Consider the following 22,600-nt stretch of genomic DNA (forward strand, 5'->3'; position numbering starts at 1 on the left):
ATTGGCTGATTAACTTGAACATTAGTCGGTTCTTACACAGAAATAAAGCTGTTTCTAACTAATCATAGTCTTTTAGGAAAAATTAGACCCCCCAAAATAGGTACCACAGGGTTGCAATTAGACCCCATTCCCAGTAACTGCAGCAAGGCTTTAAGAGAAACGATCCTGCAACAAATCATACGAATCCTAAGTGCTTCACTCTCCACCCAACTTCCTCAACTGCCTCGCTACAAATCTAGCTGCTTGGTAATGACGAAGAACAAGCCACGATAGCTTTCTTTCAAAATAAGGGAACACAATTCTTTGTTCATTTTTTCAATTCCTAATTTTTTTGATAAGATTGTAAGACTACTGCACAGTATTAGTATTTCACTCATAAAACTCTAGTTACTCCTAATGGGGAAAAAATGGCTCAGAGTTGGCACAGGAGAATTAGACAAACTCCTATCACCTTACACCAGGGGTCGGCAACCCTGGGCACGCGTGCCACGGTTGGCACGCGAAGGGTTAACTGATGGCACAACCATAGCTGGACTGGCCACTGAGCATACCGGGCATTTGCTCGGTGGGCCGATGGTGATTTTTCGTTTTTATGGGCCGATGATTTTTATTTATTTATTTATTTTTTAACAGTATAAACAATGAAAGGTGGTTGATTGGCCAGATGCTGGCAGATGTGTAAAAATAACTTGTTTGGTGGTGGCTATGGCGGAGCTGCCACAAGAGGCCAGGTGGATGAGGGAAAGGGGAGGCAGGAGGAGCAGAGACCCGAGGCAGCCGCCGGTCTGAGTGTCAGGTGAACTGAACTTCAGGTAATAAGTTATGACCTGCAGTCTATCTGGGTCAGATATAAACCAAGTTTAGGTGGAGTTTATTTTCGTTGTGCTGACTTTTTACCCTCAGTTACAATAACTGGTACTGCGTACTAGCTAGCATGACACAGTTTCTATACAGCTGGGTGGGTGCTGTGATGTTACTGGTGAACTTTATGTTATTCATAAGGTTAGTTAGTAGAGTTGCCAACCGTCCCGTACAAACGGAATCGTCCCGTATTCAGAGAAAATATTACGCGTTTCGTATTGAGCTGAAAAGGAGCACAGTTTGTCCCGGACTTCAGCTAGAATGAAAAAGACACAAAGCTGGATTTATTCTGTCTTTACGCTGCACAGCTGCCTCTTCTTCTCTCATTCAGTCATGAAACTGATCAATGATCAGCTGATCGGCTTTTCTCTCTTGTTTGTTTATCGTCCACTTTGCAGCAGCACATTTAAGCTTGATCAGCTGTTGTTAGAATTTATTTAATATTAATTTCTAGTATCAGCTGATGTTTGCTGGATCCACAGCTGTAAAAGCTGCTGGTCATGATATTGGTTTGGTTATCTGGTGAGAGGGAAACATGAAGATGAAACCAGGAGATGTCCTTACTGAATCACCAGAGCTGAACAGGTGATGGAGAAACAGGTTTACTTTTTAGGTGACATGAATGAGTTGAAGGGAAGTTATGAACTGTTTCTGAGAGATAAATAACACCAGGATCCTTTTCTGTGTAGCTGACAGCTGGTAACTGTGCAGGGGCGGGTCTAGGAAAGTTTTGCCAGGGGGCCAGGTAGGGCATTAACAGGGGGGCACAAAGAAATACTTTTCTTTCTTATTCTCATTTAAAATGTTTCATTTTTATTAAATAATTATCTGAATCTTACAACCAATGTTTTTATCTGATGTACAACGTATAGAAATCATACATATACCAACAAGACTGTACATCACTGTCACGACAGCGTTTGTTTTCATTCAAAGGCTTTATGGCTTTAATACCTGGTGGGCCGGTCTCTGGTCAAAATGCCCGGGCCCATTTTTTGTCCCAGTCCCAGGGTGCATTAAAAAATAAATGGCTGGGCCAGCAGTGCACATCGCAAATTAGCTCGCATAGATACATTAGTTGTGCCACTTCTTAATGACCTTATCTTAGCTAACAACCCCAACTACCAGATTCAACTTGTAATTGGCTAAAAATCCCCTAGCCTACTGGTGAGAGGGGCATTGCTAGCTGTCAGTTTTTTCAGGAGATGTTGAAATTTCCACATTCTGACACTTCAAATGCCTCAGGAGCTGTCCGCTCAGTGCAGCAACTGTTAATATAGAGCGTTATTAAATTTATTGCTAATGCAATCATATGGCACATTGACTTCTGAGGGAAATTTTAGATGGCACTTGTCATCAAAAAGGTTGCCTACCCCTGCCTTACACAATATCTTCTTCCTTGGCAACGCATGGCAACTGCAGTAGCCCAAATCCAACTCAACTTATGACATTATGGGCAGAGTCTCTGGGTGAGCTATACCACACACAGCTGGTCTATAGCCTCCAGGAACTAGCTGTTTATTATTTTTTATTGATATCCACCATGGGTTAAAGTGGGTTTTGGCAGGATGGGGGAACTCAGAGATTGGCTGTAGTGGCGCAGCATGGAGAAAAAGGGTCACTTAGAAATAAGTCATATCATAATTTTTGAGATCCAGTAGATTTTTACTTTTACAGGCAGGACATTTTCTGCTACTCCAGATCGATCCAGTTCATTGTGGTAAAAGTATATGCTATGTCACCCACCACCGTGTTTCTGTCATCTTCTGCTGCACAGATACCTGCTAGTGTTTCCCTTCAAGTCACAAAAAAGACACAAAGTCCCACTGATGCTTTGCTCCTCCTCTTCTCTTTCTGTCAGTCTTTGATTCAGACACACACACACACACACACACACACACATACACACACACACACACACACACACACACACACACACACACACACACACACACACACACACACACACACACACACAGAGCTGACCTATTAAAAGCTTCAGAAAAAAGAGGGCTGCCTTTGTCCTATTACTGAGTAGTGGAGCTGATGTTACTGAAGTTGGCAGCCATGGGTGACTGGGAGCCACCAAGGCCTTGGTCAGCTGACATTATTCTGGCCCTCAAACATTACCCAGCCCCTGCAGCGGTGTCTACCTCTGTGTGCATGTGTGTGTGTGTGTACCTCCTGTACTATTTGTCCTTGTCCAAACTTCTGGATGGAGTTGCCATTTGCGGCTAGGTGGACAAGAGAAAAGGAGGGAGGGCCAGAAAGAGACAGAGAGAGAATAACAAAGAAGGTCGTAATCTGAGCGGATCCAAGCACTGATCCTCTTTGGCTCTCGTAGCGTGTGTACAGGGGTCACATCAAGCTTGAGCTCCAGGATAAGACGGGCAGGAAAGCAGCAGAGATACGGTATTTGGACAGGCAGTAAAGTCACCAATGACAGATTGAGAAGAATCAGCGTTATCACAAAACAGAAAAAAATATGGAAAAATAATTTGAGTTATCCATCTGTACTGTTTACGTCTCGACGTGTGTGTGCGTGCCGCTATGTCTGAGTCAAGAGCTGCATCTGCCGTGGGATTACTCGCATATCGCATATTGTGATTCATATAAAAATTGTCCGAGGTAATTTCGGTCGATCACCGACAAAACTTCGCCACAGCTGTAATGCCGGAGGTCTGATTTAAGTAAAGGCAGCAGAGATGAGCACTCCGCCTGTAGTCCGGGGATGAAGCTGAAAACCAGCAAACAGTCCAGATGGGTCAGCAGCACAGAGCCAAAGCCCTCCTTAACCTGCTGGATCAGGGAATCAGCCATGCTTCACGACTGAAAGGCAACACACACACAGTCCCCCACATAGAAAAACACTCAAATGAATGGCGACACAGGCTCTACCTGCACACAACCCTCCCATTCACAGCAGGTGTAACAAATCGGGCGGCTTTAAAAATTCTATCCACACTGCAAGTGATAAAGCCCAGCTCACTAGTTTGTCTTTGGTAACTGCTGTAAAAAATAGCAAACGCCCCGCTTTATAGATTCAATGTCATAAAAAGATCAATTTGTTTCTTTGGGAATAAACAATAATACGGTGAATGTAATATTCTTTTTTACAGACTTGTTTATTTTCATGTAGACTGGAGCATTAGAGATGCCATTATAAGGCTGTCTAAATTGGTCCACTGAGGTTTGGGCTAGCCCATAACAAGCGCGGCGTTTCTGAAGCATTTATGCAACATCGCCCAACATTACAGCTTTTAGTGTTTACTTCAGAGAATTGTTTGGTCCCTATAGATGATCAAGTGTCTCGCAAATTCATAAACCAGTCCTCTGCCAGTTACTTCTGTCTTCTCTAGTCATGTGGAACTGTGTGAAGAGGCGCAGTTTACACCCCCCCCGATTCCCACTCCAAAAAGACATCCATTAACTTGTTTTGACTTTTTCATTCTATATCAGTAATTAATGGAGAGTTAGCACGCTGGCCATCCTTAAAACTTTGAAGTCGTCAGGAGCAGGTTTTGAAACTAATTCTCTCTCACGCGTTTCTAAATTGTATGATTAAGCATACTGGCTGCAGCTCTGCCTTGCTGCACCGCCGACAAGTTGGCGCGCACGTACAATGCCACCAATTACTTTTTAATTTTTTTTTCCCCCTGAATAATTGTCAGGGAATTGAGGGGTACACAGAATAAATAAGAACATAAGTCAGGTTTAGGGCACATTGTTATCACAGCTATGCCAGTGCTGTGACTGTGAAATGGAGAATAGAGTTTCAGCGCTCTCGAAAATCGCTCTCGCCCACTGGGCCAGTGTTCCTCTAGTTCAGCTCACACAGAGTGATATCCTCTTGCCGAGGGTAAGTGCAGGGTCCTGAAATTCCATCCTACACTGATTTACCAAAAAACATTACGCTCTGTCTTTGCTCGAGCTAAGTAGTGCCAACTCCAGCACTCCTCTAAACAACTGTGATGCTGAATTTTTATAGCACTCCAACGCAGAAGAAAATCTTTTTGTTGTTTTTTTTGTAGTAAAACAAAACTGAGACAAGTGATAAATAAAGGAAAGGAAGAGGGGGGGAGACAAATTCACAAAATCTCTTTTTTGGGGGAGAAACATAAAATAACCAATCCATTATCTGAGCACCACCCCTGCTGTGTTCCCCTGATTCCTTCTAGCTATTAGCAGCTTAGGACACAAATAGATCACACAAGATATTAAAAAGCAGCAGGAATCTAACAGTTTAAAAGCTCTGTCGTAGTCCTTGCTGTGGAACAAAAACATGTCTGAATGCAGTCAAATTATTTTTCCGCTGATTCTTTCTTCTTTTTTTACGGTTATTGTTTAGTATTCATATTTTATAGTACATGTTTTTTTTATTATTAGAGAAGGAATTTTCAAAGAGAAGATGCAAGGCAACAAAGGTGATAAGCTACTCAGCTGAGCATCCACACAAACCCTGCTGGTGGTATATAAAACGTATGTAGTCTTAACTCCATTTTTATTCCTTTTCCCAAGTAAACATGACTCAAATGAATGGAAGGCATTATTTTGTGCCAGAAATATAAAAGCATCTGGTTATACAGTGGCAGTACTGAGGCAGATTTAATAACAAAACCTCAGGAGACAAATGTAATGTGGTTCATAAGAATGAAAACGTACAGATATACGACTTTATTGTATTTCCAAGCTTCGCCTTCCAAACATCAGCCACAGATTTGCGGTTGGCAGGAAATAAAACATTCTGTCAGAAGCGATCAAGGTATCAGGATGTGAGAGGGGCTGGTGGCAACAATTGTTGCCATCATTTAATTGACAGTAGCTGCGACCCTAATATTGTTAAACTCTTACACGAGTGCAAATCCTGGCACACAGTATGTTTTTATCCTTTTACACAAATGTAAAAGGAACATAAGGGAGCAGACAAAAAAATAAAATAAAATAAAATTGCTGGCTTCGGGTAGGAAAAAAGCAAGAATTCAAAACGTCCTTGAGGTTTTCGATGGACTGTGATCGTGTCCATGAAAACACTTAATACATTCATGCTCTTGCACCTCTGATTTAATGAGTATTCACATTCTGCTTCAAACTCTCTTTGGGTTTAGCTCCTTTCTGGGGTTATAAAATCCATGTTGAGGAAAATATTATACTGGCAGACATAATAAACATGAAGGCAGTTTAAGTGATTATGTCAGTGCGCCTTCACCAACTAAATCCATGAAAATCCACAAAACTAAATCCATGAAAATAACACAGGATGCAAGTGTTTGCTCTAAGATATAGTCTGAGCAGTTAAAAGCAAAGCACACACACTCCTCTAAATTGAACTTGAGCCTTCTCACATATCTTATGCTGACCTTATAGCAGATGATATTTGAGGTGATTCAGTTCGAGGCAAATTTCTAATTTAGAGTCTAATCACAGACCCGAGCTCTGCTGCCACCAAACTTCGTGGATACGACTCAGTTAGAGCTGAAGTCATTTTACTAGACATTATGTTATGTATGTTAATGCTATGTTACCCTTCCTTTTTCTTTTATATCACTGAAAATATCTTCTTTCACATCTTTTCTGCTTTTGGTGTGAAGGATTAGTAAAAAAAACACTATATGACTTTAATGTATTTAATATATTGCACAGGGATAGTTTTAAAGAAGCTATTAACGCCTGTCTTGCAGGTTGCAGCAGGAAGAATAATTGTTCATTAGGAGCCCAGTTTAGCTCTAACATAAATTACTTTCAATCAAATAACAATCAGTTTAGTATATATGTATTTTGTGTGTCTACGATATCCATATTAGTTTGGTTTATTTGCAGTCTTTTACTTTAATATGTTAAATTGTGTCCATTCTTTGAATTACTGATAAATACTCACCTGTAGTGTGTTTGTAAATTACTAAACTTTTGAAAAAAACGTCACCAAGTTTATGAGAAACCATCAATTGATCACAATCCACACAGCATTATCGCCACAGGCGTTTTCTTGTTCTGTGCTGGCTTTTTTGGATCCCGTGTCACAATTTGTCAGTTTCTGGCCATATAAGCAGATAATATATTTACATATAACACTGTTTCACTGGCCTCACAACCTTTAGAGTTCAGCAGATGGTTTGTGTAACTATAAGTCACACATCAATTGGATAGTTTAGAGATTAGCTGACAAAAAAACCTCCTTGTAATTGCTTTGGTTGCGAGCAGATTGCTACAGTCACCCATAGTTTGTACAGAGATCCCCAACTGAAGAATGTTATCCTTCAAAGTAAAGACTGATATTAAGACATTTGAAAAGGTGCAAACTTTTATTTTTAATGGTCTCTGTTTCCAGTTTGCATCGCAGTCCTCACAGTTTGAATACCTCCCAGTGAGCAGATGGTAAGGTGAATGAGACAAGTCTGTGCCTTCCATGGATGACCATGGCAAAGCAAATTTCCAACAAGCAACCTCCTGCAACCAACTGTCAACCAGTCGGGGAATACATATTATTTCCTATCAACTGGTTGTTTCCAGGCAGTACTAGAATTTTATCATCACTGACAACATTCAAAGTTCACTCAAAACAAACAATTAAAAACTTGAAACATCCAGAAAACCTTACATTATGAACCAAATCCTCCTCCTGTGAGCAGTCTTTCCCAAACCACTCTTGGCAGCTGTTCACATATGCCAACCTTTAATTATTTGTTAAAAAATGTCAGGTTTGTTTAGGCTTTTTGTGCTCATGTGGGATTTTTGTAGCTGATAAGTAAAATATTCCACCACAGATGACCTACCACATTTCACCAAACACAGAGGTCCAGTAATATTATTAGTCCTGTACATTTTGGTGATTTTGGTGTCTCTTTTTTTGTTTTTCAAAGTTTTATTTGCTGTCCTCCACCTCTTTCTTCTGTCTGTTTCCTACATCAGAGTTAAAGAGGCTCTGCTGGAAATTATCAAGAGGCTCATGTCTTTACACAGTATGCAGACCAAGTAACAGAAAGCAGGTTCAAATCTATCAGAAGAGTGACATCGGGATGATGAGATGGATAACACGCAGTGCGATAAGGAACATTTTGCTGTCTTTCAAGAGGCTCAACAGTTATTACGTGGCGTTCCGTGCAAATAGGGCTATATTCTTAAATCAATGTTGAGCGACAGCAGGGTAAAGAAAACAGAGAAGTGGACTTAAAGATTAGACCGCTCTGCCTAGATACAACCGCACAAACACGGTGAACGTGAAGTGCCCTTATTATGCACAGTGTCACACCGCACCGCGAGCTCCATCAGGGCTTGACACTTATAGAAACAAAAGAACTCTTGAGACGCGACAACATGTGGTAATAATAAAAAACCGAGGCATTAACCTTAAGTGCGAATGTTCTGTGCAGGAGTTGCAAATATAACTGGCAAAGTCGAACACGCCAAGATCACATTTTTAGAAGACACATTCACACACACAAAAGTCTCAGAGGGCATTTTCAAGTCCAATAACATCATTACATCCATTCGTGTTATTACTATTCACATGAGTGAATAGTAATAACATCAAATATGAATATGGTGTAGACAAGTCATCTGTGTGTGAGTGTGCGTGTGTATAATGTGTGTATGCGGGTTATGAGATTAGAATCATCCAGGACATTCATCTATTCTGTTGCTGGTGAGGCGATTGAGTGGGGCTGGGTGATATGATGGCACTTTCACAAAGGATTACATTACTCTCTTTCATCCCCTTCATGCAGTACTATTTTGCTCTCCCAAATCTTTGCATTTGATAATGGACACTCCTTATGTTATGAATTAAGCTGGTGCTATATAAAGGATTAACACCCAAAGAGATAAAACACACAATCGTCTGCGAGTATATGTTCACGTTAGATACGTATGCTTCTCTTTTGCCAACTTGCATTAATCCACCACTCCAAATTGCCTTCACATGCACATGCGACGTAATGCAAACAGGGCTGCTGTTGCATTTTCGGTGGCAGATCAGTTTTAATTATAGCTGGGAGTAATAAAAAAAGTAATAACCTCATTTAAACTCAGGTTGCAAGTTAAATGCTTCCAATCTTCAACTTCTCGAGCTATGCAACTGACTCCAAACTCCTTAAAGTCGACACCAAGAGGACAGAATGCAGTTCAGATTGAACCAATTAGTCTTTACTGACTTCTTAATTTAAATAATGAAAGTTTGTTTAATAGCTCTGTAAACTGCAATCCGGTTGTTCAGTGATGACGCGACGAATCCTACTTCCGGGTCTAAAGTAGTCTGCGTTTAATATGGCTTTTGTGTTGTTAACATGTTTAATGTTATGTATTTTCTTCTATTTGATCTCAAAAAGCTCCTAAAACAGTCAGTGATCCCTGTTGACCTCCCTCGGCTATTATTACCGCTAATCATTTATTTAAGCTCAGTTTTTAAAACCTTAGGATGTAACTACAGCCCAGCCCATGCAGCAGTATATGAATGACTAACCTCGTATTGTGGATGGATTATCTCAGTTGTTCTCCTGGCTGAAGTTTGGTCCTTTTACAGCATCCTGCCATGCGATTACATTTGTTCCTGACCACCGAGAACACTCACGTTAACTTTTATCGAGTGGAAAAAAAGTTAGCTTGTTTATATTATGCTAACATAGCTGTGTCGCTAGCGGTCACGTAGCACATCATTATATACCAGCTAGCCCAACTTCAGTAACCCTACAAACGTCACTGCTGTTTAGTTTTCTGTCTTCATTTATGCTGGAAGTGATAGCAGAGCTGTACGTTTTAATTTGTTTCCAAAACCCCGCAGTCAGGACATGCTATATTGTATTTAGATAGAAGCTAGCGAGCTAACTCCCTGCTAACTTCTAACTCCGATGTCATAAATTCCGTTTTCATGGATGCCTGGATGTTAAACTCAATTGTTACACCTGGTAGAGCAGAACGCTGATCATTTTATTAAAGATGAAAGACTTTAGACAGTTTTTCAACTCTCAGTAATGCCATAGTGCCATATTTGATATATGGACCTGCAGCGGAGTTTAGACCCAGACAGGGCTAGTGACGTCAGACTGAACAATCGGATACTAATAATGGCTTCATGTTTTGTATTTTAGCAAAGCAAGAAGCTTTACTAAAAAGCATGCTTCTCACCACCGCTAACCACAAGTCGGACCATGGTGGATAAGACTAACATTAATGATAAAAATATAGAACATTTTTACTGATTATAGTGCAACAACAATAGCTTATAAATCGAGACTCGCTATACATAAGGTACACCTATGTGGGTAGACATCAATTACATTCCCACACTTAGAGAGAAAAATTTCTCCTGATTCTGATTTACTTTTAAAAACTGTACCTGACAGCACATGCAAACATATATCAGCTTTTTCTAACTTCCCCCCCCCCCCAAACTGTAGCCTGTTCTACAATCTTCTCTCACTTAAACAATTTCAAATAAAGTGCTTTAACCAAAACTGAACTGAAAATGAGCTGCTGTACACCGACCTTGATCTATTTTTACCTTACCACCTTAACAAAAGCAGGAGAAATAGACTTATGTAACAAAACAAATGTCAGGGACTTATATATACATACTGATAAAAATGATGTATGTAAATTCACCAGATAACAGGACATTGACCGTTTCCCCCTTTTTTGTTCGTCTCCATAATTTCCCTCGTAACTGCTTTGATCCTTTCCAGATGGCTTTTAGCTTTAGCCACTTTGTCTTCTTTTGATTTAATAGTCTGACTAGTTTTTTGCTATGAACGTTTTCATAGCTTACTCTGGTGGACTTAGCTAATGACACTTTAGCGTGAAGCTGTGACTATTTGCTTGCGCATGCATGAAATAGATCCACTCATAATTGAACATTATGAATGGCTGCTCACTGGTAAGGGATGATAATGCTAAAAATGGGCAGACTCCGGTCCCTGTCTGCTCCATCGGTGTAGTCTTGGATAAAAAGCTAACCACAATTTACAAAGCTAATGGTCAAAAGCTTTGGTGTTAGATGCTCATTTTATCCTGAATTTGTTCAAGTCTTCCTGTCTTGCTAGAAACATTTAATTACATGATTACATGACAGTGTGTTTCTACAAAACTCATATCCCCACCCCCACCAATGCCCACCCTCCCATCCAGTCCCAGGAAAGAAGATGGACTGCATTCGCAGCTATACTCAATCAGTGATACAGAGACATAGCCAGCTCTGTGTCTTTGTTACTATGTAAAGAGGCAGAGAAGCAGAAATGACAAAAGCATAGGAATCTAAGCTACAGTTGTCTGTAAATGCTCTCCATTACAATAAATGACTTCATTAAAATAAAGATGTGTTCAACCACCCTCTGTGTTTCAATGAGTACAACTGCGGAACAATTTGTTGAAGTGCGCTCAAGTAATGGAGCTTCGGATGCAGCCCGTTGTATTTACACTTATCCTCTCAATGTGCTGGCCCAGGACTGCCAAAAAGTATTTGTACCTGTGCAGAGCACCTGAATATGCACACTTATGTACATAGACACAACTGTATCGCACAAAGAGGGCCAGATCCTGCCTTTCTCTGTGCTTATTAAGACATTGAAGCTGTTAGCACCTAGCAGCACTAATCCTATAGCCTTATGCTCACTGTTAGTGGAGCCAAATGGCCTTATACAGAGCAGCTCGCACTCTTTCTCTCCCTCCCTTTTCTGACTCTCTTTCTCCCTGTGTGAGTGTGAGCATCTGTGACTGTTTGTGATGAATGGACAAGGCAAAAGAGGAGAGGGGTGAATGTGAGACATTGCACCACTGAGGCCAGTGAGAATAGAGGGGGAAAAGACAGAATGAACAAGGCAGGCAGAGACGAAAAAAAAGAGGATATGGGTGTATATGGGAGTGTGATTTTGTGTGAATACATCCGTCTGGATGCTAGGTGGAGAGGGTCGGGGAAGGGGAAGGTAGGGTAGTTGCACATGAATTGCATACAAACACAACTACATGCACTCTGGCCCAGCGTTTATGTCCAGCTTGTTAAGCATGCAGAGTGTGCGCGTGTTTACACCTGTGTGTGTTTGCTGTGCCGTGCGCACGCCCGCACGTGTGTGCGTCCAGGCATGTGCAAGGCCGAGCTAGGTTAAACTTGTATTCGTGAAGTGTTCCCAGAAGAGATTAATCATCCTGTGCTGGAATGCAGCATCGCGGTCATATATCATCACCTGACCTCTCTCTCTCTCTGTCTCTCTCTCTGTCTCCCTCACGTAGCAGTGGAGTCAGGGTAAAAGGAGTGTCATTGCATATCTGCAGTAAACAAACAGCCGAATGCTTTGACAGAAGTGGGAAAGGTAGGAAACTGCGCTAATTATCAAATACCAGTGTTCAGCATCAATCAGATGTTACAGAAACCTGTTAAGGTCAGAACCATTTAAAAAAAAGAGAGGTAAAAAGAAGACAATGCGAGCTACAAATGGGAGAAGAAACTAGCAAAAAAAAAAGAAAAAAAAAAGAGGAAAATGCTGGCCTTCAGCTGCCTCTGCTGGAGACACGCAGAAGCAGATGGATGCTCTAAAAGTCTTTATTTTAAACAGAATCAGAGCCACTTTAGCTAACTCCAACAAAAATGCTAAAGATGCCAGCCTCATCTCATTGCAGTAACCACAAGAGCATCACTACTGTGGACTAATTTGGGTTTGACTTGGCTGTATAGTCATGCAATATATACTGTCTATGCTGGGAAGCATTAATAAATGCCTTTAAATACTTCCACAAATTCCTAAACCACAGAAACTGTAACACATTGTGTGTGTGTGTTTTTATTGTTAATCCTGCATCCCAAAAATATAGATATATATAGCACAAGGTCTGAATGACCACTTCTTTGAAAGGCATTATTTTTGCATATATTTTCAGCATACCCTGCCTTGGCCTATGCATAAGTGAAACGTTTTCCTGGAAGACCCCTTTTTTAAGGAATCAAAGACTGAATGGCTGACTGGTTATTTGTTAAGACAGCCAAGACATCTGAAGAAATGATTTCCAGTAATTGTATCCAGATGACTTCTCTCTTTTTTTTTACAGCACTACATGAAAGCAGTGTAAACCATGTATAACTTCATAATTCTGCAAATGTACCTACACACTGTGAAATCTTGACCTTCAGATGGATTGCAGCTTAATTCAGAAAATGCTTTTGGTGCGTTTAACATTTTTTTTAAAGTGCACTTATGCTTGCGATAGCCAGTCCATTTTTTCTTTTTTTTTTTGGAGTAGGGACTTAGGTGAGGACAACGTGTGCTTCCAGCTGGTGCTTAAACATTCAAGGGTGGACGGGAGGTAGAAGATGCTGCTCAACAAATGTTCTCATCAAACCTTTACATCTTCCCACAGTGAGAACAGGAGGCCAGCCATAAGTCAATGCTATTCTGTGCGAGCTGCAATGCATGTGGAAGAAAGGACCTTTTACTTAGTTGTGTTCAGCAATAGGAAATTGATTCTTTAATATTAAAAATTCAACAGCTGAGTTTCATTACTTTTCTGAGTCTATCCCCTTTCCCTTGTGGAGTGGGAAAATATAACAGTTTATTAAATTACTTCTCTGAAAAGTCTCTGGGGATGCCATCTTAACTCCCATCCTCCTTCACAAGGCCATTTTAGACTGTAACTAGACATGTCTGCTTAGAAAGAGAGACAGAGAGAGGCAGAGAGAACATGGATAGATGGTATACTAAATATACAGATTCCACTGACTGCCACAAAGAGTTTGTAGTTATTTCATTGGCCAAGGAAAGGCATGGAATTGAATGATCCCACATATTAAGGGAAGGGATTATTGTCAACTGACTGGTCTGAAACTGTGTGCATGTCCGTTGCTTAGCTATATCAGTGCTATCATGCAGTTATTAGAGAACATAGATGACATGTTAAAGATAAAACCTGAATGCTTGATTCCTATAGTAAGGCTATTCACTCATTCCACGTGTGCCCTGAAGGAAATGGTCACTGCAAACCAATACAAAGTTCTTCTGATTGACCACTTTTATCCTATATGGGAATGCTGATGGAAGTGATCTTATTCAGAATGGCAATGATCCCATGCACAGGTGCCAGGGGGTCCCAGAATGAGTTGGTGAGTAAAGTCTTTATATCCCAGTCCACTTAAACACTTGTGGAACTGTTTTGGACTGACACATTAAATGATAATCTCCACCAGTGGAATTAACACACAAAATAAGGGAATATTTTTGGGCAGGATAATTTGCCATCCCCCCAGTAGAATTCCAGAGACTTGGAGGATAAATCCCAAAGCATACTGAAGCTGTTCTAATGGCACATGGTGGCTGAGCACCTTACCCTTTACTGCCTTAATGCTGATTTTCCTCTTGAAGTTGTCCTCAGTCTCTATATGTTCGACCAGACAAGGTTAAAGCGGATACCTGTCTAATCCCCACAATATTCAATAGTTCCTGGGTCAGAGGGCTTTACGAAAGTTCACTCTTACAAAAGATCCTTAAGTATCATCAATGAATGCTGTTAATACACTTCCTGATCTAAGGAGCAATGGGGTCAGGCCTTAATGACTCTGTAAGTCTAAGTAATAAAGGCAGTATATTTGAGCATGACTCAACCGGTCACAATGTCTTCTTAAAGGCAGATAAGGACTTTCCCACTATTAACTCCACTCCTCGGGAACAGAAGGAAATAATTTTAGTAACTTGTTAAAAAGAAAAAAGACTGTCTACACTGAGAAAGAAAACCCTGAACTGTTAAACAAAGACCAACAGACGAAGGATGTTATTTCTTGGTGACTTCAATTAAGTTTCCTCTGCGAAAGTTAGCCATGAAATTCAGTTTCATTCGTTTCCAATAAGGTGCATGTTCAGCTGTACCATGACTTCTTTGCAAAAAGATCAGCCTTCAGCCCGTTTCATACACAGTGCTGTAGGTGTCATTTTCACTGACGGATGACTGACAGTGCTCGCCTTCGCTGAAACATCAACATGAACGCTGAGCACCTAAATGAGTGAACACATCACTCACTGGTCAGCGGCCTTTGTTTCTGTGTGTTCCAAATTTCACCCACATCATCCGCTGAAACTGATGGTCTTACACAGCCTTGTTATGATGAAAGGCTCGGTACCAGCCGTTGTCCACATGCAAGCAGGCGCATGTGCTTGGCTGCACTTCAATGCAGGGAGGAAGCTCATCACAAAGCGCCATGAGTCCATGAGAGGGATGAGTTAAAACCAGTCGGTCAGCTGTCAGACAGATGTAGTAAATATTATCCCACTCTGCCATCACTTCCAACACAAAAACCCACAGGATCCATGAGCATGGTAATCCAAGATGAAGGCTGCTCTCTACGAGCGTCACTTTCTCCAAAGCACAGCTAATGCTGGGTGTCACACACCGCACACATGCAAACACACACGCATACGCTCTCATCATGTAATGCTTAGCGGTGTAGACTGAGCAACACACACACACACACACACACACACACATAAAAAAACCCGTCAAATAAAATCACAGGCCACAAAGGCTTCTGAGGAGTGTCCAAATCCCAGATGAACGATGAGTTTATGGTTTTCAAATTTCTTGTACGTTTAGGAAAAATCACAGAAGATCAACACAACACAAATCTCAGACTATTATGCATTTTAAAATTTTATTCATGTTACGTTGGGATCTAAGTATTGGCTGCTCCGTCATCTTCTCCTATTATATGTTTTTTTTCGTGGCTATTTTAAGAATCCTTGTTGCGATAAAGAGCTATCCAATGCTCTACGTTAATGTGATCTCTCTTTTTCCACTGAAAAATGCTAGATAATAGGGAGCAACAGCCATGTGCGTCATGGCCTTTTAGAGAGATGCTAAGATGATATGTTGAGTCAGTGTTTTGGTTCAATTTGATGGGACTACTGGAAGCACAGACATTAAGGAGGACTGTTAATTGAGGCGCTCTTGTAAAAAGTGCTTCAACATAAAAAATTTAACTGCACTGGCAGATTCGTCACACGTAAAGTGGTACCAAACGTAATTGAATTCAGTCTTGTAATCACATCAGGAGGTTAATAATAATAATAATACTAATACTAATAATGATTTTAGCTTTCCTTTTATGAACTCCAGCCTTAAAATATCTCAACAGAAAGCCACTGGATATGTCATCTTCTATTGTTTTTTTCACACTCTGTGGTTTCTTACTCATCTACCCACCAATTAATCAATTACTGCAATTAATATAATTTTCTCCTTCATCAGCAAGCCTTTGTAATTTTAGCCTCTCAAAAACCCACAGCATGCTATTCCTACCTATGCCTTGGCAAGCTCTTGAAAGGAGGACAATTAATGTTGAAAGTTGAAATGTTGAAATATAACACAAAGAGGACAATCGAGCATGAATGGATCAAAGTGAGGCCTCGCCAGACGAGGCAGGAAAAAGGAAGGGGGGATAGTATGGAAGCATAACTGGTTAACTGAGTCTGTCCTTATAAAAGCCTTTCCGACACGGTTGTATGTCATGCTGCCCAAACTCTACTGTGTAGGAGGCCAAACAGGGCAGTATCATAGGAATGAGCCCATTCCTGCAGCAGTTTCTCTATCTGGATGTGGATTTATGACACTGAGATGATTGTATATTTGGCTCTAAAAAAAAAAAAGCAAAAAAAGCCCTGAGCTTGTGAAATAACTGGGAGGGTGGAAGGCCGGGCGGACCTGCCTCTAATAGAGCTGTGCCACCAAGCTTAGTATTTTCTATTTACTAGCACGTCCTGACAATTACAGCAACAGTGTAAACATAATCACCCTCTCTGCATATTCTGACAGAAGGAACATCCTTTTCACCTACCTCTACTCTCTCTAAAGGTCAGTGTTCTTAGTTAATCAGCAGTGACAAGAGGCTATTTGTCCTCTGTTACTACTTATCCTGTTCTTTCCCAAATTATAAAGTGCTATAGTCTAATGTACTGTAGAGCAGCAATAATTGCTAATATATATATATATATATATATATATATATATATATATATATATATATATATATATATATATATTAACATCACAAATTGTTCCGAACCTTATACGACCAGATTGTTATAACAGGAAAAGAAGTGGATGCTTCAAGATACAACTGTGTGTAGATTATCTGGGTGTGATTGCTCAATTCATTCTTCCAAGCATCTTAAAAATAAATGAAGATCTAAACTTGGAATCCCAAATTGAACCCTGTGGATTTAAGTTATTTAAAAACTTGCTGATGTTGCTATGGTTGCGCTGTCAGAAACAACAGTGCTTAGCAGTTCACACCCTGTCGAAATGGCCAGGTAAAGGGAAAAAATGTTAACACCAAGCAGCAAATGGCTGTTTCCAAAACCAAGCCAGTCAACACATGAAATCATGCGAAAGCCTTCAAATAAGAGGCACTTTACTGCTCTCAGGTAATTATACCTGAGAGACATATAAGCAGCTTTTTTCCTGTGACATCAATTAACATGGTGCAATGTAGTTCTAGTTGATAGGAATCAAAACAAAGGAAACAATGGTAACTGGTTTGTGTTTAAAAGGGATTTTTGGCTCTAAATCGGCAACAAAATTGCACTGGCCTAGTCACAACTATTCAGCTACTATGCTGGTTCATTTTCCAACACTAAGTAAGCTCTGAACTGGTTGGGGAGGACAAAATGTATCAACCAGGCTTTCAGTACCTCTACGGGTTCACACCTGTAAAGTGAAATCGAACCTTTGAGATTTTCTTATGCGCTTTCCATCTGTGACTGTGGACAGTCCTGCACAGTGTGGGATAACACACAGCACAGAGGTCAGACTGGATATCGCTGACCTCCGAACAGCCCCGCAGCCCCCAAAATGCGCGTGTGCCTGCTGACATGCACATGCATTAGGGTTATTGTGTGAAGCCTTCAGTCTTTTAATCCCCTAATCTGCTGAACCCTGGAAATCACTTGCAGTCATCTGTCAGCCAGGTCGGAGTGGGCCACAGGACTCAACAGATTCGCACACGAGTGCACACGTACACACAGCCAAACACACACGCACACACACAGACACACACACACTTTCTCTATGCTAGTCATTTATTCAACAAGGCCAGCCTCATTGCAGGCTAATGAAGATTGATGCTCCTCTTTCCAGGACTCACAGGTGTTTCAGTGAAATGTATGTATAAATATATAACCCATATAGAGCACTGTGAAAAAGAAGAGAGATTAACAGAAAGATCGTGCCCAACAACATCTATGTGTGATTTAACAAATAAAAAGCCATATTTATGTAGAAGTCAACCTGCAGAATATCTGCATGGCAACAGCACTGACTTAATCTTGATGATTAGTTGTGAAGGGACGGCAAGGACATGGACTCAGGGAACCTGTAGTGCTCAGACCCTTAAGTCAACTCTATGCATCTCAGGCCTATTTGTGCATGTGTGTGTGTCATCATGCCAAATAGGACACCGTCAAGGCTAGTCTGGAGATTGCGGTTGACACATCCTGCTGCTCTCCGGCGTGAGCGCCTATTAGCACTTAAGACCGAGTCTCACTATATGCACACACAAACACGGCAAACTGGCCGTGATTACACCTGGCAGGTCAAACACTGTGGCAAACAGCTGAGCCTGTGCACTCGTCCTTGCGAGCGAACCAGACAAATGGCGAGAGAGAGCAACATATGCACTTGTTTCCATATGCATGCATTTAAAAGTGTGTCAGAAGTGATCCCACGCAAATCTGAGGGCTTTGCTTCCTTTTTGATTTCTACGCCCCTGTCAAAAGCTCAAGATGGAGGAATGGAAAGCGGGAGAGAGATCAAAGAGCGTCAGAAATCACACAGACGCAGGCGGGCTTGAAGAGAGCTAAAAAGGTGGAGGAGGAGATAGCAGGGCCGCAGAGAGAAACTGTACCAGTTAGATTGAAGTGTGAATCTCAACAGTGCGTCTCATCACCAAGATCTTCTCGGCATGTGTGTGTGTGTGTGTCTGCGTGTGTGTTTCATGTCATAAGGTGCCGATGACTGCCAGGCTCTGGGATATACAGCTGGTGTGTGGGCCTCATATCCCTCGCCACCCTGCTTGATACACAACTGACTTTAAAAGTTTTCCTTATTCATCCTTAAACTTTGTGCCTGAAATCCTTAACTAAAAGTCTCACTCATGCTCATTCCTGTGTGTCCTACACTGTTATGTTCTGCTGCAGCTTGAAGGGGGGCAGCTATCCTGTGCATGAGCACATCACCAAAAACAGCAGCAGAAGAAGAAAGCTCACACTTCCTCTGCCCTCACCTCTGATATAATACCAAGCAAGCAGAATAAATATGAATGAAAAAAGCTGAATAAAGTGCAGTGCACAAGACAGAAGAGAGGAATGCATCGTTGCTGCCGTCCCGAGGAGGGGAGGCAAGAGGCAATGACAAGTCAAGCAGCCAATTAAAGCCCTCCAGCAGCTCCATGTTTGTTATTATGAACTGAAAGCGTGATTTTGGTTTCTTTTCGAAGGGCACTCACTTAGGTTACTTTCTCATGCACGTTACGGGGATCGCTGAAAAGAGGATGCTGCGCTGCGGCAGCCATAAACGCGTCGGGCAGGAGCTCTTCATCACGAGTCACGGCGGGGTCTCGCAGTCCACCCTGACTCTTTTAGGGTTAATACATTTCTTTAAAAAATATGCAGCGCAGAATCGCCATGTGGAAACCTCTCACGCCACAAAAAGTCCACCGCAATTAATAAGGTCATTATTGACGGGACTATATTTTTTGGACGTCTCTACGCATGGCACGTGAACGACACTGCAGTCGCGGGAGATGACCCCGATCACCAATGTCAGGCAAGCGTCAAGGGCTCGCATGAGGACTACAGAATGATATTCGGATAAAAGGCACCTCAATGTCATCGCTCTGCGCTGCCCTCCTCCCCTTCCTACTTGCCACAAGATATGACTGTGCATGTCACACACACACACACACACACACACACACACACACACACACACGTGCTGCTCGGTCACAGAAGCTGGCGGGTTAATCAGCAGCATCGTTTCCACAGGAATACATTGCAAAATTTCACGTACCTGTTTATAGTTACGTGCGGCACTCACTGCATAATCCTCCTTCTTCAACTTGAACTTTTTCCTTCCCTCCAACCGAACCAGCCCGAAGCTACTTGACACTTGTTTATTGCATGCTTCTCTCTCGCTCTTTTTTCTTGTTTTGTTTGTTTGTTTTTGCCCTGACTATCCTGTCAAGCCGCTATTGAACGCGAAGTGAGATGACAGCACGAGGGGATGAGCTGATAGAGAGGGCAGGCAAGGAGCCTCCAGTTCAGCATCTCACCAAAATCGTGGAATCAAACGGAACCATCCGTTCAGCGCTGGTGGTCGTTACAGGCAAACAGTGCTGACTGGCAAAAAAAGGGGGGGAAAAGAAAAAAAGCAAACCCCCAAAATGGACCAAAACCGGATGAATACGGCTGTGCGCAAACGGCACGTCTTCCGTTGCTTCTCTTCGGACCCGAGAAACGGCGGGGCGAGCGGGCATGCTCTGAACACTGAACCACGGCCGATCGGTAAAGGCTGCGCGCAGCGGCACCCAGGGAGCGACCATTCACACACACGGTATAGAGAAATGACCGTGGCTCGCGGAGCGCGCGTTCACGGCCCAGCCAAAGTCAGTGGTCATTATCAGCGCATGCCGAAGAGTAATCCACAGTAGGCTGTTACAGCCACAGCTGCAGCACTACGAGATGAGATGCAGGGGATCAGCAGTGACAGCGATTAAACCATCTGAATCCCAAATGTTGAACTATGCTATGTTGAATAGCAGATCACAATTGAGGGCACTTCCTCTATTAATCTAAATCTATTTACATATTATTGTCACTTTAAAACATATTTAACATGGTGTAGGATTTATTCGAAAAATGCATATTCCACTCAGTATTAATATATGATTACTTGAGGACATAATGGGACAATTTCACGAGAGGCAGCGGCAGCAGCTACATTGCCACATGTATTTACAGCCTAACAAGCAAAAATTGAATCTCAGTGCATTTTTCAGGAAACTTACACATGCCCGCTTTTGGTGTTAGTGCCTTCTTTCCAGGGCCTGGTGCTCATTACAGTGGTCCTCAAGCATCTCTTTTTAAACAGTGCACCCACTGCACTGCAGGCTACTGTTCACATTAGCACACTGCCTAATGGGCTTTCTCCGTATTAGCAGCAATAGAAAGGTGCAATAATAGAAGCATGCAATTATGCACCATAACTAGGGAAAACATTGTTAACAGTTACCCTATTGCCTCTCACTCTCCGAGCTGTAAATGCATATTTCCCAATGGAGGTATGATAATAACGCCTGCTTATTTGAAAACACCTTGTAAGGAGAACCTTGTGGCTCTTTTGATAAAGATTTCATTTCAGAGGCATTTTTATGCATAACTGGGGATTGGCAGGGGACATAAACCTCCCACTTTCTGCTTTATTTATTTATTTATTTTACTCTTTCATTTTCTTCTTGTTTTTTGGCTTTGGCAATCCATCAACCTGCACACAACTGGTATATTGATTGGGACAAAGGTGTCCACTTATAGCGTAAGTAAAATTTAACAAAACTGCAAATGGGTTTGAATTCACAGATGGCTTGGTTGAATTCAGAGCGAAGGGTAAAAGGAACGAGGAAGGAATCACTGGATCTCTAGTGGGTAACACAGGTGCAGTACAAGATGAAAAATGCAGATGAGGGTAGGACGGCGTACTGAACCATTTTAAAGTCCCCAAGTGATAACCTAAAAAAAAAAAAAAAAATAGAAAGCTTTGACTTGGGCTCATGGTACCCATTCTTAATCATGCAGGTGCAGCTTTGTCCAGGGATTTTTATTTGTCTCATACTGTCCAATGTGGAGTTTTGTTTTCTTGAGGCTAATGAGCTTAGCTACATTAAGATATAGCAAGGCAGCGCTAGTTTGTTGACAACAGTGTATGATTGCTTTCTATGGTTGCATCCACATCTTTGTTTCTTTAAAGTAAAAGACACAAACCAGAAGACCACATATTATCATAATGGTAAAAAAAAACCCCAAAAAAACACAGAGGCACACCCCCACCTTTCCTTCTGATTTTGCAGGGTGTTAGTGTGGACTTAAAAGCAGTGATGTCAGCAGTATTAAATCAGTCCTTTCTATCCATCTGCACTTAAGTCCTTGCATATGGACACACCTAGAGATTAGCCCTAATATGTCCTATAATAGGCCAACACTTAGCCAGCGAGATGCAGAGACTGGCCAGTGAATAAACCCCAGATTAGATCAACCAGAAGCTAAAACCACACACTTGCTCACGAGCATTTTGCTCATGGTTTTTCTTTTTAATTCGAGCTTCTGCTTACGGCCCTGCCACAAAGCAGGATCAGTTGTGGAAATCCTCCATCCTCTTGTCTTTACTCGCTTCCAATTTTCTGTCAGTATTAAGTAAATTGGTCTTCCCCTACAAATCCAAACAATGAAGAGATATTGTTTCTAGTTTCTGAGTAAGCTAGTTTTTAAGTATTGTTGTTTTTTTAGTTAGTATTTAAAGTTGCACAAAATAAGTTAGTGTGAAAACCCGATTCTCGGTGGTTGTCTTGCCTAACTCTCGCCACGTAAACATCCTCCCTCATTTGGCCGCTCTCACACGTGTACGTATGCATACAGAGACATAAACACAGACAAGTTTGTGCAGCTCCTTTGCATATATACTCAACCTTAACCTCAACGTGACTAACCCCAAGCCTTCATCTCACTCCTAA

General features: G+C 41.6%; 1 protein-coding gene across 2 annotated transcripts in view; it reads right to left on the reverse strand.

Annotated features, from left to right (window-relative positions):
• Positions 1–20,420, reverse strand: part of LOC146717338 (teneurin-2-like) — an 86,458-nt gene extending 66,038 nt beyond the window's left edge. The window contains exon 1 of one of the 2 annotated variants that reach the window (XM_085474651.1): positions 19,888–20,420. The gene's annotated coding sequence lies outside the window, so the exon portion shown is untranslated. Of the gene's footprint in view, positions 1–9,316; positions 9,378–19,887 lie in introns of those variants that run through there. The other variant, XM_085474669.1, reaches the window with a different exon arrangement.
• Between the last annotated feature and the right edge of the window lie 2,180 nt (positions 20,421–22,600).

Source organism: Copadichromis virginalis, linkage group LG2 (assembly GCF_057382275.1).
Source record: "Copadichromis virginalis isolate Kocher_CV1m ecotype Utaka linkage group LG2, C_Virginalis_male_GT1.1, whole genome shotgun sequence".
Taxonomy (NCBI): domain Eukaryota; kingdom Metazoa; phylum Chordata; class Actinopteri; order Cichliformes; family Cichlidae; genus Copadichromis; species Copadichromis virginalis.